At 49.8% G+C, this 14,411-nt stretch overlaps 1 protein-coding gene and 1 non-coding gene across 2 annotated transcripts in view; one reads left to right on the top strand and one right to left on the bottom strand.

Annotated features, from left to right (window-relative positions):
* The window catches only part of mdn1 (midasin AAA ATPase 1), a 1,030,807-nt gene that overhangs the window by 500,543 nt on the left and 515,853 nt on the right, over positions 1 to 14,411 (top strand). The gene's annotated exons all lie outside the window — the stretch shown is intronic.
* On the bottom strand, positions 9,421 to 9,626 carry LOC116706883 (small nucleolar RNA U3). The gene has a single exon (XR_004336358.1). It is a non-coding gene; the product is annotated as a small nucleolar RNA U3 (small nucleolar RNA).

Consider the following 14,411-nt stretch of genomic DNA (forward strand, 5'->3'; position numbering starts at 1 on the left):
ATGCTTTTCAGCCTCTTCTGAGCTTTTTGTGATGTTTTAACCTTGTTTCTCTCATTTCAACAAGTTTACACTAGTTTCTCAACAGTAGCTGTTAAACACACATCTTCATGCAGGAAACGTGCGTTTCAGCCTCTTCTGAGCTTTTTGTGATGTTTTAACCTTGTTTCTCTCATTTCAACAGATTTACACCAGCTTCTTAACAGTAGCTGTTAAACACATATCACCATGCAGGAAACGTGCGTTTCAGCATCTTCTGAGCATTTTGTGATGTTTTAACCTTGTTGCTGTCATTTCAAAAGGTTTACACTATTTTCTTAACAGTAGCTGTTAAACACATATCACCATGCAGGAAACGTGCGTTTCAGCCTCTTCTGAGCATTTTGTGATGTTTTAACCTTGTTGCTGTCATTTCAAAAGGTTTACTCCAGTTTCTTAACACTAGCTGTTAAACACAAATCTCCATGCAGAAAACATGCATTTAGGCATCTTCTGATCTTTTTGTGATGTTTTAACCTTGTTGCTGTCATTTCAACAGGTTTACACTAGTTTCTAACAGTAGCTGTTAAACACACATCTCCATGCAAGAAATGTGCGGTTTAGCCTCCTCTGAGCTTTTTGTGATGTGTTAACCTTGTTTCTCTGATTTCAACAGATTTACACTAGTTTCTTAACATTAGCTGTTAAACATACATCTCCATGCAGAAAACGTGCATGTTGGCCTCTTCTGAGCTTTTTTAGATGTTTTAACCTTATTTTTCTCATTTCAAAAGGTTACACTTAACAGTAGCTGTTAAACACACATCTCCATGTAGGAAACGTGCATTTTGGCCTCTTCTGAGCTTTTTGTGATGTTTTAACCTTGTTTCTCTCATGTATCAGGTTTACACTAGTTTCTTAACAGTAGCTGTTAAATACATATCTCCATGCAGAAAACGTGCATTTTTGGCCTCTTCTGAGCTTTTTGTTATGTTTTAACCTTGTTGCTGTCATTTCAACAGGTTTACACTAGTTTCTTAACACTAGCTGTTAAACACACATCTCCATGTAGGAAATATGCATTTTGGCCTCTTCTGAGCTTTTTGTTATGTTTTAACCTTGTTTTTCTCATTTCACCAGGTTCACACTAGATTATTAACAGTAGCTGTTAAACACACATCTCTATGTAGGAAATGTGCGTTTTGGCCTCTTCTGAGCTTTTTGTGATGTTTTAACCTTGTTGCTGTCATTTCAACAGGTTTACACTAGTTTCTTAACAGTAGCTGTTAAACACAAATCTCCATGCAGGAAACATGCAATTCGGCCTCTTCTGAGCTTTTTGTGATGTATTAACCTTGTTGCTGTCATTTCAACAGGTTTACACTATTTTCTTAACAGTAGCTTTTAAACACATATCTCCATGCAGGAAATGTGCAATTTAGCCTCTTCTGAGGTTTTGGTAATGTTTTAATCTTGTTGCTGTCATTTCAACAGGTTTACATTAGTTTCTTAACATTAGCTGACATGAGTTGTGTCAGTTTTGGGTTGTGTCTTTCTCCGCCTGGCTTTCTACTCCCCAGCTGCTGGAGTATGGCAATGTGGCGGGGATCAGGGACTGCGGCTACGGGACGTTGCCTCGGGTTGAGGTCGCTCTGGGAGCCTGCCCTCTGTGGCGATTTTGCAGGCCTACCAGGCGGACCTGCTACTGAAGATGACTGGGTCCCGCTCAGCTGAGGCAGCTGGAACATCTCGGCTCTCATCCGGCTCCCACCGGTTGTGCCAGACACGGTGTGTGGCTTCTCCTGGTCCCCATCGAGCGGCTTGGGCCGCGGGGCACCGCTCCCCTTCTCGGCAGGTCGGACCTGTGGGCCGTCATCCTGTGACGGAGGGGCAGGGCAAAGTGGTCCTGACTGTGTGTTTGGCCCATGGAGGCCGACTGAGGTTCCCTCCTTGGCGGCCGCTAGCGATGTTTGGCGGATCATTGGCGGGCTCTTCCTGGCGGCCCGCTAGGGTTGTTGTCCCGCCGCCGTGGTGCTCGGGACGCGCTGGCCGCCGCCGGGCGTTCTCCGCTCTGCTACCCCCGAGGGGTGGCAGTAGGCTGGGGGTTTGGCTCCCGGACTGCGGATCATCGGCGGGTTCTTCCTGGCGGCCCCCTACCCTCCCAGGCCTACATGACCGCTGCTGCTATGATAAGAGGACAGAGCAGCGTGATATGAGGACCAAACTAAATACTTTGGCAGTATTCCATTATCCATCTAAAATGTCTAGTTGACTAGTGTTGGGTCCTTACCTGAATCATTTGATTATTGTGAGAAACTTTCCACAGAACATTCTCCAGGCGTCTACCTTCTGAAGCAGAATGACTTTCCTGTTTTGCCAAGCAGAGTGGCCCCCAACTTGCCCAGTATGCAAAAACTGTCCTTTCCCAGTGGAGGCCCCAGAGGTGGTGGTCGGATGCAGCAACCAGCAAAAGCATTCTGAAGTCGACGAAGTTCGACCTCGACTGGCTCTTGAAACGAACACAACACACGCAACTTAAAGCACTGTCATATCTACTAACACTGGCCCATCTTTCAATTCTTGCTTTGTCATTTTTGTAAAATTAACTAGTTCTTGAAGTTACAAGTTGTTGAAGTCCGTTTTTATTCCTTTTGAAACTTTAAAACACACTTACAAACTGTTTCTTAACTTACTAGTGAGCAATGTTATTCTATTGACTCATGGCAGCGCTTCTTTATGTTATGAGGAGTGGGGATTGACCCACATGCAGAGTGATGACAGCATGCCAGGCATGGCGGTAGTAACCAGAGTTTAATTGTCCAAAAACACAAAGTCCTCACCAAAACGAACCCCCCAATACAAGGCAAAAGCACATCCACAAAAGGCAAACGTATAATCACCAGGAGACCAAGAAACCAGGACAAACTCAGGGACTGAGACAAAAGCGCGTGCTGCCCGGCGAACAACAGAATGAGCCGCCACGAACAAATGAACACTGGGGGGTTAAATACAATAGGTAACGGGTAAACGGGACCAGGCGAGACGTCAGTGGATCACTAGGCGTGGCAAGACCCGTCAGACAACAAAGTAGCTATACTACGACAAGACCGACAAGATAGGAAGCTGACGCCAAAATAAATCAGAAGCTACAAACACCCCACGGAAACATAAGACAAGGATCTATGACACCAGACTAGTGAAAAACCGGACTAAGACACAGTGAAGGTCAATGGGAAATAACCCGCAAACAAAACCCCACCCACACAGACCCCCCCCCAAAGACAGATACCTATGTCAAAACCACAAAACAAAACCCCAAAAGAGAACAAAAAACCCAGTAAGGCTTAAGAAGACACTGGATAGAGGGGCCAAGGGACTGAGAAACAATGGACAGAGGAAAACCCGGACACCCGGGGACAGGTCATCGTGGGATCACGGACAAGTGCCAGCCCTGGAACAGGACGATGCAAACGAGGGATTGAAGTTGGACCTTACTGGACCGAAGAGGAAGGACAAGGGAGCGGAGATGGACTGGAAAGGAGGGAGGGACTGAAGAAGATAGGGACGAGAGAGGAAAGAGGGGAGGGGCGACCTGCAAGAAGGAGACCAGGACGAGGAGATGGGAAGGAGACGAAGGAAAGTGGAGGATGAACAAGACTGAGACTAGAGGACGCAGGAGTGGAGAAAGGATAGGACAGACGACAACCAACGAGAATGCACTAACTGCGGCACCAGGAAGTCCCAACAAGGGCGCACCAGTAGCGAGCGAGGCCCAAGGAAAAGACCGAGAGGACAAAGGGTCGACAAAGGGAGAGGCGCTCGGGAACACAGCACGACACAGAACCATACAGAGGAGGAGAAAGATACAGAGCGTGAACCACAAGGACCCCATACGAAGGGGAGATCGACAGCGAAGAGATAAACCACTCCGATGAGAGAGATACGAGGACAAGACCAGCAGACAGACAGACCGACACCTGGGGAACGAAAAGACGGGAAAAGACACCAGAACAGAGAGCAACACCGCGACCGGGAGAAACAGAGACAACCCACAGAAAGAAAGATAAGACAGACAGAGATATCAAACCCGAGCGAGAGTGACCCAGAACGACGACCTCGGTAGCAACAGAGACGAGCATGGAACAGGGCAGGACCAAAACAGCGAGGGATGTCGAAGGAAGAAAGGGCGCCAAAGGAACTAGGGCAGGCACAATAGAGAGCCCAGAGAGGACTGGGAGACGGCAGAGAGACACAGAGATCAAGAGACAGAGCCCAGGAAACGAAATAGACGGCTACCCACACAAAAACAAACAGGGGAGAGAAAGGGACAGCGACGCAGAGTTGCAAGACAGACAGCCTAGAACGGGGAAGATACCACAAGACGCAGAGACAGAGTTAACTAGACCAACACAGTTACCAAGAGAGACATGGGGAGGACTGTACACCGAGACGTGAGACACAGCGCAAAAAAACCACACCGAAAGAGGGAGAAAGCACAGAACAAGACAGACAGATACAGAAAGACACGAGAGACGTGCGATTGAGACGAGTAATCGTAAGGGGCTAGATGAAGACAATAGAGGGAACTAGGAGTAGAAGAACGAGAAGAGGAGCGGGAAGCACGAGGACAGGTACAGTCGCAGCCCAGATAGAAAGGCAAAAAACACTAATAACCGAGAGGAAACGGGGAGCGTCACCCACACAAACATGAGAAAACGTGACTGAAACCCGAGAGCATGAGCCGACACAGGGAAGAGAGAGACAACCCACACAAAACAAAGAAAACAAGTAAGCGATAGGGACAAAGAACAAGTAGACAGCACAAAAGCACGAGAGACAGAAGCTATGGAAGAAATGACGAGACGACATGACAGATAGATAGACACAGGTGAGAGGGGTCAGACAGGACAAACATGTAAGAGGACAACGCATTGAGGTAGGGGCAGGGAGTGAAACACGAAAGGTCCCAGGGACCGGGCAGACAGGGACCAAAGCAGAGAGGGAAAAAACAACAATGATACACTGCAACCAAAGTAAGACGGAACGTGCGCTACACCCAGAGAAGAAGCAGACACAAAAAAACAAGACGAGCAAGGAACACTGGGGGACGAATGAACTGCCTATACCAAAGAGAGGCAAACCTAGGGGGATCCAACAACGGGAAAAAACTAAACACGAGACAGTCGTGGGACAGGAGAAGTGCCACCAGAGAAGCTAGAAGAAGGCAACACGCCAAGGGCAAACAGAAGGTTGGCTGAAAGCAACACTGTAAAGAACGACAGGATCTTAAGGCCATCACAACTCATGTAGAAACGCATAATAAACATCAGGATCCCGGTAACCGGTAATTATTAGATTATATATTATATATATATATATATATCATATATATATTATATATATATATAAATATATATACATAATACAATATACCTCCACACCCACACACACCACACACACAAATATACACACTTATACATACATATACCATACCGTATATAACACACACATAATATCACACACACACACATACAGGACAATGTACTACTAGAGTATAAAGCCTGTACTGGACGTACACCAGAGAATGGAGAGCATGGTACCCATACATACACACGTTTACCATTATCTCTCCTAAAAACACGCACAAAACATCAGGGCTCTCCGGATTTAGAAGCTAAAAACTACACTAGACTTGAAAGAATAAGAACAACATTCACATTCTGAAACATCCATGATCTCATACGTTTAACACCTGGATCAACTGTGTCCAACAAACGGGGGGGACACCGGACCCAGGACACAGATAAACAACGGAAAAAGGAGAAATAAACAGAGACACAGGGAGTAATGTGTGACTACGAACACTGGACCGGAGATGACAAGGAAGGGCATTATAAGCTCGCGTGGATACAGGGTGCCCACGAGAGTGCGCCACTAGGGACCCTAGAAAAAAAGGCGGGGATACCGAAATTTCTCCACGAGAGGGCGACAGACGGACCCACTGCAAAGCCGCTAGAGGCGCACGAGGAGCACGAGGGATACGGGAAAGCCTACAGAGAGCACGCAAGACGCCCACTGTGGCGCACTGAAAACCCAGCAGAGGCGCACCTTAGGAGCACGAGGAATACGAGAAGCCTAAGAGAGTTCAACACGAGGGACGCAAAGAAGCCCACTGGGGCGCAACTGAAAAGCCCAGCAGAGGGCGCACGCGGAGCACGAGAAAGCCTCCGGAGGCCACGAGGGATCAAAAAGCCCACGTGGGGGCGTCCTAGGATATCCACTGGTGTAACGGGCTAGACCTCGGGACCAAAACAGGTGGGAAAGATCGTTCAAGCCTGAACGACGCATGGAACTAGGTCGGGTTCAGGGGCATTTTATGATGTGGGACTGCCGGAGACGCCGGACTACAAGACTGATCAGGGGTGTACCGCATTTGGATGGGGTGGACGCGTGACAGGAGAAAGACGGGAACAGGAAGGTGCGGGACGAGACCGTGCCCAGACGGGACAAGCTGGAACCGAGACAAACACAGGGACTGAGACAAAGCCCAGGCCAGACTTCGGCACGGGGACAAGCACTGACATGTCTACGACACGGTATACAGATAACTGGTGACAGGAATAGACACAGTGACTGGGACAAGCAGAGACTAGGGCAGACCTAGACTAGGGAGACTAGGAAACTAGGAGAGGCTAGGACGGAAAGACAGTGTTCTGAGTACCTGGGCCAGGACCAGGAACCTGATGAAAACAGGGGATGGGTCCAGGGACCCCTGGGCACACGAGACCAGGTTGCCCCGTTAGCAGTGCCCCGAGAGGGCAGAGCCCAGACACCGGCTGGGGTCGGGACGCCAACCGACGAGCCGATGGCCACAAAGGATGGCAACGGCCGGGGACCAGGACCACGAGCACGAAGCACAGCGTGGTTCGTGACGCTGCAGTACCCTGGCCCAAGTTCAGAGGATAACAGTGTCGCGAGCTAGAGTTCCAGCGGCTCCGGCGGCGCGGGGGAGCCTCGTCGCGGGAGCCGGCGGCTGGGCAGTCCACGCTCAGGAGCTCGGGTCCGCGCTGGTGAGCCGCCACACGGCGGGAGCGGCGGTAGCGCAACGGCGAGCCCTGGAGTCCGCCACAACGGCGGGAGCCGGTCGGCTGGGATCCGCCACAACGGCGGGAGGGGCGGACTGGGAGTCCGCCACAACGCGGGCGGCGGGGGCCCACAAGGCGGGGCCGCGTCGGGAGTCCCGCACGACGCCTGAGGATCGCGCGCGGGGTCCCGCACTCGACGGCGGGGTCATCCGTGTGCGGCCCGGGAGTCCGCCCCGACGGCGAGGGGTTAGGCGGCCGGGAAGGATCCGCCCGACGGCGGGGGTCGGCGCTGGGGATCTCGCTGGCCGGCGGCAGTCGTCAAGCCGCGGGGCGCTCCGCGGCTGGTGGCAGTCGACAGCGGGGCTCCGCGGCGGCGTTGTCGTCCGCGTGGCTCCACGCGGCGGCAGTGTCAGCTTGGGCTCCGCGCGGCCGGTCGTCGTTCAGCGTGCTGGTCTGGAACACCAGGCGCCAGCCTCGCTGGTGGGGGTTAAGAATGAACCTGCAGGCTAGCTTCCAGCTGGTAAACCGCCGGAGCGTGGGTAACTTCAGCGGCGGGACCTCAAAGAGACCCGTGCGTTTCTTGTCACAGCGTTTCGTAGCACTGGAACAGATGAATAAGTCGGCGCCCCCACGTCACGGGTTTTCCCCAGGGCTCGACGACGAACCCGGCCAAACGGCAGTACTCCCAGCCTGTCTCAAATCTCCGAGAGCTGGGGCATAGTCTGGTCGGAATTCATTATGTTACGTGGGGAGTGGGGTCTGGACCCCAATGATCAGAGATAGGGCAGCGGCAGGCACGGGGCGGGACAGTAACAGGGGAGTTGTTAATTGTCCAAACACAAAAGTAAGCCTCAACAAAACGAACCACACCAGACTTACAAGCAAAAGCAAACAAGTCCAACAAAAAGGCAAAGCTATAATCCCAGGACCAAGGAAAACAGTGAACAAACTATCAGGGACAGACTGAGACCACAAAGCGACGTCGTGACAGGCGAACCAAACAGAAGATCCGACACGAGACAAAGGAAAACACTGGGGGTAAATACAAGAGCCGGTACACGAGGTACGGGGAACAAGGCGAGACGTCACCCGGGGATCACATTAGGGCGGGCTAAGACAATCAGACAAACAAGTACAGCTAGAATCTAGACACGACAAGACAAGCTAGGAAGCTGACCGCCAAATAGAAAGCAAATAACAAAACACACCAGACCACAGGGAAACATAAGAACAGGACTTGAACCAGACAGGGAGAAACACGGGACGAAGACACGGGAAGGTCAAAGTGGAAATACCCCAAACAAAAACCCATACCCACAACACTTCTATGCTGTAATTGGTTTTGTTATTACTAAAAAGTGTTCTACTTCAGAGACATTCAAACACATGTGGATAAGGTTCTCAGATTGACGCGAAAAATATAAAGTATGCGTTTCTACCTCCGCTGAGTGGAATTACATTATGTATTTTATATTAAAATATAATTAGGTAATGAAAGTCCTCCACTAAGTCTGCACTGTGCAGAGCAGGTGTCACATCCCTAATAATACTCATTATACTAAACAAACCTATTTCACCAAGTGATGAAGTAAAAATTGAAACCCAATAGTAATGCTACTGAATACGTTTATTAGAAGATTAATACACTGCAATGCAGCAACAATGCCCACAACCCGGCACAACAAAGCACAAAAGCGCAACAAACACGCCTCTAAACTGGACTCCCTTCACTCCGTCTGGAGGAACTCAGAGAACAGAGGGATCAGACAGAACCAAGTTAGTGGATCCTTACCTTTCCTCTGACCCCCTCCTATCCCCTCCCTCTCTAAAAGGGCACCATAACTTGATACGGGAACCATCACGTCCATCATTTTCCTCCAATGTTCTTTTTTCACATTTTTGGACTGACCCTGTTTCTTTTTTTGGCTCACAACCTCCCACATTTAGAGAGAAATTCATTCAGGGACGGATGACGCCAGCGTGCATAAAACAGTTTTGCCAGTTGCCGTGGCAGCAACTGACTGGTCTCTGGTGGCTCGTGGCGCTGCAAACCACTCAGCTGATTCATTCAGAGAATGAAGCAGTTACTGCTCAGACTCATGTGTTCACGTGGGTTCTCCCGTACCAAGCAACCTTTGGACCAGTGGGTAAATGGAGTTGTAGTTCAGGTTTGAAGCCCGTGATCGAAGCTTCAGGGTCGCTGCCATCAACTAGGTGCTGATCTTTGAGATCAGTAGACCTCTTCCAAACACATGCTCCACCATGGACAAGACAAATACTTCAATTGGCAATAACTGATTTAATTAGAAAACTTTATAATTTTATCTTAATTGTATTAGTTGTCCACATATCTGATACTATCACTCATATTCCCTTTCCAATCCTTCATAAAGAGTCAAAGACCACTCATCAATGACCGAGAGTATATGAAGGGAATCATTACTCCGTCAGCGTTATGCTCAGAAAGAAATAGCACGACTCATCATGTGGTCAGCGACACCAAACACTTTAGAACTCATTCTCAAGTCAGAAGCTTTAGAAATGATCCCTGAGAGGTCTAGTCTTGGTTAGACTGGGGGGGGGGGGGTGAACTGCATCTCATTCACTGCAGAGTGATGGTCACTCAGGGTTCAGAGGATAGAAGCTAATGGGTTACTACTCCAGATGACTGTGAGGTGAGAAAATCTATTAGATCTTTAGAGAAGCCGATATGTAGTATTATTAGATTTTCAGTCACTGTTGTCTCAATACTCTTCAGGTCAGCCTACTTATTCTCTCATAATGCTCCAGGCATTTCTTTGCATTAATACTATTTCTTAACAACAACCAGCTCTTCTTCCCAGACCAAAGGCATGGTTGAACCTGCTGCATTTAGACCTCCAACTGCTGTTCCACCTCCACTCCTCAGTGAAGAGGAACACTTTCAAACATTCTTTGCTGTTTTCTCGTTTCTCCTTTTTACTTGCAGGTTTTCTTTATCGAGCTCCACCTCAAGCTTCTTAGATGTATTTGGCAGCTCCTCTATTTCCTTGCGACTGATTCGTCCTCGGTCAGTCTCAGTTTCTCTTTCTCTGTTCCTCCAACAATGCTTTCCTAGTTTCTGTTTCCCTTTACCAGTCAGTCATGATGATACTGTGAACAACACCAAAAGAAATCCATTGCTACCTTGTTAGGAAGACCTGATGTCACGCGATACTTCCTGATGCTGAGTGGGCGACTCGCTGCCTGAACGTCGCAAGGGGGGTGGCGGGGGGGGTTCAGCTCACGGGCGCTAGGGGGGAGCAAGACGACCACCATTCAACTCGGAAAAAAGTCCTGTAACCATTCCAATGACACTGAAGCTGTTCTGTTAGGTAAATGAAGCTAAAAATAAATGCATAGTTCTCCTTTAATACATGTCAATCAAGCTGAGCCTGTAAAGGCCACACAGTCTGATTATTCAGGTGGAAACACCTGTGGGAGTGGAACATGGATGTGTAGAGATGGGCTTTCAAACAATGCACCTTTTTGACATTTTGACATGTCACAGTAGGTAAGGCAAAGGTCAAAATAAAAATGAATTATGGCTTAACTTATTTACATATTTCAAAATCTGCATTGATCTTTTGCAGGTCACGGGCTATCAATACATCTGGGTCAAGGTCACACTGAGAACCCCTGAGAGTGTCCCAAAGATGTTTGACCAGTAGCTCTGGAGAGACGGGCAGCGAATCAACATATGAATAAGAAGGCTGGAGCTATTTACTCTATCACAAGCAGGATCAATGTCGGGATATATTTTAGAAAGCCTAGTTTTGTCCAATAAATGCAGTGTATTAATTTAAATTGGATCAGGCCAGGTTTGGCACGCAGGAGGAAGAGTGTACTCTTAGAAGAATAGCTCCCAGAGGCCCTGGTTAAGTTTCCACCTATGTCCTCCCCTTGTGCGTTGATAGCTAAGGTTGGCCACTTCTGAGAGGGAGGATTTTATCATCCCTGCGAGATGCACCTTTTATATTGGGTGGCAATAGCAACTATCTAATAACCAGGGTTGTGCTGGTTAGGAGGGAAAAGGGAGCTAATATTCTTTACAAAGCTGTGGATTTGTAATCTGAAATAGTGACTATTGGGAATCTATGAGGCATTTAGCCATAATCTGGGGGAAGGATGCAAAGATGCCCTCACTATATAGGTAATTAAAATGAACCATTACATGTGTAAACCAGAGCTTCCTTGAGCATGGCAAACATGATCTCAACCACGCTGGGGCACTGTGTAAACTGTCAGCACGCAGCCAGTAGTGGAGTAGATGGAGGTTGGTTGGCCAATAGTTATAGTTCAAATTAGGGAAGGCCATTCCCCCCACTACTTTTGGCCTCTGAAAAAATATATCACGGATTCTCTGGGTCCCGTAAAATAGCCCCTTTATGTTTCCTGAAGAACAATTTTGGGAAAAAGATTGGGATACATTGACATAGGAAAGAAATTTTTGGTAAAAAATTCATCTGTATTGAATTTATCCAGCCAATCACAGATAAAAGAAGTAGTGACCACCTCTCAAGATCTTCCCGTTGTTGTAGTCAGAGAGAATTTAAATTAAAATTAAAAAGATTTTAAAACATTTTGTCACTTATATTTGTCGTGGACTACCTTGCACGGGATTGTTTGGTGTGGAAATGCATGAGCGGCAGCCCTTTGCTGGGAATAGTTGGCTCTTATCCAAATTTAGCCGTAACCAGATAGAACCAAATGAGAAAAGGAGCGAGAGTGCAGTTAGAATAGACGCATTAGGCCTGGAAATATAAAGAAGCAGATCATCTGCATAAAGTTATACTCTCCTGAAGGCCGCCCCTAGTCACCCAGTACTGTTAGGATTGATCAACGTTTTGGTAGAGAGAGGGCTCAATAGCAACAGCAAAGAGCAAAAGGGAGAGGGGCATCCCTGTCTAGTGCCTCTAAAGAGGGGAAATAGTTAGAATGATCGGATTGGTTCAGACTGACGCAAGTGGAGATGAATTCAACAAGCTAATCCATGTTTGCCTACCGTAGCAATAGGAGCACAGAGGATGCAGTTTCCATGGCACTGCACTCTGTGCTCACACATCTGGACAATAAGAACACTTATGCACAAATACTGTTTGTTGACTTCAGCTCAGCATTCAACACTGTCATCCCGGCTAAGTTAATAGCCAAACTTGGAGACCTGGGCATCAACACCTCCACGTGCAACTGGATTTTGGACTTTCTTACCAACAGACCCCAGAATGTTTGATCAGGCTCCAACTGCTCCACGTCCATCACACTCAACACTGGTGTACCACAGGGCTGTGTGCTGAGCACGTTTCTCTACTCCCTCTTCACCTCCGACTGCAAGCCTGTGTACGAATCTAATTCCATCATCAAGTTTGCGGACGACACTACGGTGATTGGTCTCATCAGCAACAATGATGAGACTGCCTATAGGGAAGAGATCAAGCACCTTGCCACATGGTGCACTGAAAATAACCAGCTCCTCAACACTACCAAAACGAAGGAGCACATTGTGGACTTCAGAAAAGAGCCAAGAGGCACGCACGACCCATCCACATCAATGGCATGGCTTTGAGCGTGTCTCCAGTTTCAAGTTTCGGAGATCCACATCTCGGCGACATGTCCTGGTCAACCACACTCCTGCCCTGTCAAGAAGGCTCACCAGCGCCTTTTCTTCCTGAGGACACTGAGGAAGAATCAGCTTTCCTCGACTATCCTGGTGAACTTCTATGCTGTGCTACAGAAAGCATCCTACCAACTGTGCAACAGTGTGATGGGAGCAGTGACTGCAGCGGTGGTGAAAACACGCCCAGCGCATCACTGGGACTCCCACTACCCCATGAGCACATCCAGAGGAAACGCTTCGGCATCGAGCTCGCAGCATCCTAAGGACTCCTCTCACCACCAGCCCACAACTGTTCCCCTTGACGGAGAATCACTGCGTCGTTACGACACTATGGGACCGCCTTAGGCATGACAGGGCTGAATGCGAATGAAAACTACTCCTCCTATTGTCCTAGTGAGAACGGTACATGTGACGCGCATAACCGTAGGGGCTATTAGGCACGCCGGCACATAGCTCATAGCTTTTTTCTATCAGCAGGCACGTTGTGTTGATGTTGTGTTGAAAGATTCCAAGTTCTCCTACTCACCTGGACGTGCAGTCTGTCCAAGCAGTTAACCAGTTCCGGGATGTGTGTCTCCCTGCCCGCGTTTCATCACGGTAGGAGACTCGCATGAGCTGTGTGTTGCTTGTCTGGGCCTGTCGCACGCCACGGCTGCTCTCGAGGGGGTTGTTTGTGTCCATTGCGTGGCCCTGCCCGTGCGGCCCTGCCCTGCGGGCACTGCGTCCGCATGGCTCTCTTTTCCGCGGACGGCCGGATCCGCTCTCCCCGTGGCTCGGGCCCCGCGGTCGCTGTGGCGGCTCGGTCATGTGGTTCGCGGCGTGATCTGCTGGAGGTTTCCAAGACGGCTGGTGCCAGAAAAACCGTCTCGTCCTTCGTCTGCCGGTTCCGACTCCCCCAGTCCCCGTTCGAGGGCCGGCTTCTCTGCTTCTTCTGTTCGGGGACGCTGTCTGACGCAGTTTGCACTCGTGCTCTGAGGAGCACGCCGTGCTTGGCGGCGTGGGGGAGGAGGGACTTCCGGGTGTCGGCCCGACATCAAAAAAAGCAGAGTGTGCCGGATTATGATTGGCTGCTGGGAGTGGTGCCCGCGGCTGTGGCAAAACCGGACTGGATTTGCCACGACTGGGATGTCGCTTCCTGCAGAGCCCCTCTGCACCTCCTGTGCCAATCCTTGCCGTTTTTTTCCGGGCTTGCACGATGAGTTGTGTCGTCTTGGTTGTGTCTTTCTCCGCCTGGCTTTCCCCCTCCCAGCTGCTGGAGTATGGCAATGTGTGCGGGGTCAGGGACTGCGGCTACGGGACGTTGCCTCGGTTGAGGTCGCTCGGGAGCCTGCCCTCTGGGCGATTTTGCAGGCCTACCAGGCGGACCTGCTACTGAAGATGACTGGGTCCCGCTCAGCTGAGGCAGCTGGAACATCTCGGCTCTCATCCGGTCCCCCGGTTGTGCCACACGGTGTGTGGCTTCTCCTGGTTCCCTCGAGCGGCTTGGCCGCGGGGCACGCTCCCGCGCTCCCTCCCTTCCCAGCAGGTCGGACCTGTGGGCCGTCATCCTGTGACAGAGGGCAGGGCAAAGTGGTCCTGACTGTGTGTTTGGCCGCTAGCGTTGTTGTTGCCGCCTTGGCCGCTCTGCCAGCCCGGGGTGGCGAGGCCGGAGGTTTGGCTCCTGACTGTGGATCATCAGCGGGTTCTGCCTGGCTGGCACCCGCGTCTGGGAGCTG

Source organism: Etheostoma spectabile, chromosome 18, assembly GCF_008692095.1.
Source record: "Etheostoma spectabile isolate EspeVRDwgs_2016 chromosome 18, UIUC_Espe_1.0, whole genome shotgun sequence".
Lineage (NCBI taxonomy): Eukaryota > Metazoa > Chordata > Actinopteri > Perciformes > Percidae > Etheostoma > Etheostoma spectabile.